General features: G+C 34.6%; 1 pseudogene; it reads right to left on the bottom strand.

Moving 5' to 3' along the window:
- Positions 1 to 1,027: 1,027 nt before the first annotated feature.
- The window catches only part of LOC113059588 (rhomboid-related protein 2-like), a 5,406-nt pseudogene continuing 2,851 nt past the window's right edge, over positions 1,028 to 3,582 (bottom strand).

The raw sequence follows: 3,582 nt of genomic DNA, 5'->3' as shown, positions 1-3,582 counted from the left end.
GAAAAAAAAATTCCCTGTAGCAAACACACCACTTAAATATGAAGGACCTCAGTGAAAACTCAACTGCCATCAAATAGCGCATTGTAATGAAACCGTTCAAATTTAGTTTTGTTGACTGAAAATACCTGCAATGTTGTTAGACTGGCAAGAACACTGTATCCATATTGGGCAGCAATCAATGGCTCTGTTTTGGAGAACTACTATCAGCTAATTAAAACAGAGGAACAGAGGACAGGATGCTTTCCGTTGTAAACTCACTTCACCTTGGTTCAGCATAGCACAACATTTATTTCACATCCAAATTCATTAACCAGTTCATAAAACAACTATATGTAAAACACATAAATACTACTAAATGAAATAGACCAATATGGTTTTAAAGTGTTGTACAATATCTTTAAAGATGACATGATTCTTCAAATTGCCACCACATTTCCAGCGTTAAACCAATTCCTGAATCTTAATGATGTGATAATCAATTGTAAATGCATTATTATAGATGCATATCATTAGTATTGAAATGACATTTCCTTTTTATTAAAGGTCAATAACTTGCAATGCAATACCACATTTAACTACATTTGTGACCTCAGGTGGAGTTCTGTCCACATGCTGATCAGTGCTGCCCTCTACTTGTATTATTATGACATCTCAAATATTCTGTGAGATGACAATAATGTGAAATACATTTAGAGTTTTTATAAATAATAATAATAACAACTACATGCCAAGTTTATCTTTTTAAACAAAAAGCTCATTTTTGGCTTCATACAAATCAAACTCTAATTAAATTGATCTGTTTAGTCATGACAGAAATTTGTAAACAAGCCTCAAAAGCTCAGGAATTTGTGAATATAAAATGAATGGTCCCACCAAAAAAAAAAAAAAAAAAAAAAAAAAATAAAATATATATATATATATATATAAAAACATTTGTTTCCTTTACATATAGTGTATTAGCATTCAACCTTTAAAAAAAGACCAACAGGATATTCTGACATATAACTTTAACACACACACATCCTCCTCATGCAGTCACTGGGGACAAGAAGATGTTGAAACCTACAGCAAAACAGAAGGCTGCGATGTATGCCAAAATGCACATCCAAAAGCGTGGATCCTTCAGGAGCTCTTTATTGAAGTTGGTGAAAAACACATAACCAATGGTCATGCCTGCTACCCCACCGGCAATATGAGCCACAAAAGAGACCTAACAAAAAAAGTCAAATATGAACAACCATTCTAGTTAATTATCAAGACTTTTATCTTATTCCACGGTATAGGTAAAATATATATATTTTCAATATGGTTTATGGTTCTATTATGGTCTCACCTTCATCCCAGCCTCGTGGTTAATGAATCTTCTGTAAATAGCAAATCCAACATCTGTTCCAACTGGAAAAAATATATAAAGAATAATACAATTTTATTTTCCAGTAAACCGTGCTTAATTTTTCCAAATATTAATAGTAGATATAAAAAATATGTCAGATGTCATTTAAGGAAAGTGGAAATAGGCGCACCAATCAGAACAATTACCAGGATGCGAAACACTCCCAGAAGTGGCATCATCTCCCTGAAATTCTAGAAGAAAAAGACAACTTTTTACATTTGGAACTTGAGTATATTATCTGAATTGCATTTTTTTATGATATCCCATTACATTTTAAAAACTACTCACCACCACAGCATTCATGAAGTAACCTCCTATGAGGGCATAAACACCACCTGAAGCACCCACAAGAGCACTGTAAGGATCGAAGATGGAGCTGGCGAGAGAGCCTGAAAGAGGATTGATACACAAACAGACATTCCATGAGAATTAGAAGAGGGGCAAGAGCTAAAGACTGAAATGAATGAAGCCAATTGAGATTATAATCAACTCTTAAAGCTGCAGTAGGTAACTTTTGTAAAAATATATTTTTTACATATTTGTTGAACCTGTCATTATGTCCTGACAGTAGAATATGAGACAGATAATCTGTGAAAAAAAAAAGCTCCCCTGGCTCCTCCCAGCAGTAAGAAACAACCAATCAGAGCTGCGGTCCGTAACTTTTGTTTGTGTTCAAAATGTAGAAAAATGTATATAATAAGCGAGTACACCATGAATCCATTTTCCAAACCGTGTTTTTAGCTTGTCCTGAATCACTAGGGTGCACCTATAATAAGTGTTTATATTCGGACTATTTTAGATTGCTTCAGGGGTACCGCTGCGGAGTAACCCAGTACCTTTGTGATTCTTCATAGACATAAACAGAGAGAAGTAGTTCCGGCTACGATGTTCTTCCGCAAGACGCAATATATATATGATATATATATATATATATATGATTGATAATATTATTTTGTGTCATTTCATTAATGTCAAAATGAAAGGTCAAACAGAGTGCACTGCAGTGAGATATACCATATCCTATGCAGTGAACTGTATTTGTATACTGTATCCTAATAAAATTTACCAAAAGGCAATAACCCACCTGCAAGGACTCCAGCCATATAGACCATGCCAACTTCAAAGCCCTTATGCACCAGCTCCAGGGGAATGCCCAGAAAAAGCTGCATGATCAGGTTTCCCATTATATGCTCCACACTAAACCAAGAGAGATATATTTAATAAGAGAGATATATTTAAAAGTTACCAACAGGGTACTAACTTGGATGTCAGATCCAGTAATACATTGATTTGTCTTTCAATAGTGGAACATTAGTTTAATTATGTCACTGAAAAGTTATTATTTTATTTGTTCTTTCAAAAGTAGGGTCAATCAAATTTCAAAATAAAGGGGCTAAATATAATTTTTTATTGAGCACTATCATGTAGACAACCATAATTGTCTCAAAATTAGTCATTAGTCATCAAATACAGTTGAAGAAAGGAAGCAAAATGCATACCCGGCATGTACAAACATGTAGGAGAGAAACCGCCAAGCCTCACCACGGTTTTCAGGTTTATAGGTAAGAGAACTATTCCAGATCCCTGTTCCCAGGGTTATCCACTGCTTTTGAGGCTTCCATACTGCATAGTAGATAAACACTCCCAACTGTCAAAGATTGAAAATTGTGACTTCATTGTTTCATCTGCCAAAAAAATGTGTCCAAAACCTGTGCCAATGTCTCAAAAGTCATTGATTTCTACTGTAGCAGTAACATTTCAGGTAAGAACGGGAAAAAACATTGGCTTTGCAGAATTTAACACATATTTAGATGCATCTTGTTAGTACAAAATAAATAAAATTAACAATGTTTAAATTAATTTCTTAATCACTTAATGAAAATCACTCTTTCTAATGGCAGGTCTCATACGTTTCTTAATTTTTCAAGACACTTATTGTCAGTGACAATTGGTCTATTTTGATGAATGTCCATGGAAACAAGGATGAATTTGGCCTTTTAACCTCTGTGGCTAAGACTCGCTAAACAGAAATGGAAAAGTGGAACGCTAAACTCAAGAGAATCTCAGTTCTTTCATAGTGAGGCACGAATGACCTACACCTAACCCCGCCCTAAACCTAACCGACACAGGAGTTTAGACAAACCGTATAAAATCGTTACGAGTTGGTCGTACAAATGTTTTGCAGCAAA

This window comes from Carassius auratus, chromosome 41, assembly GCF_003368295.1.
Source record: "Carassius auratus strain Wakin chromosome 41, ASM336829v1, whole genome shotgun sequence".
NCBI classification, from domain to species: Eukaryota; Metazoa; Chordata; class Actinopteri; order Cypriniformes; family Cyprinidae; genus Carassius; species Carassius auratus.
The sequence above is the reverse complement of the archived record's forward strand: the minus strand, read 5'-3'. Positions and strand labels throughout refer to the sequence as shown.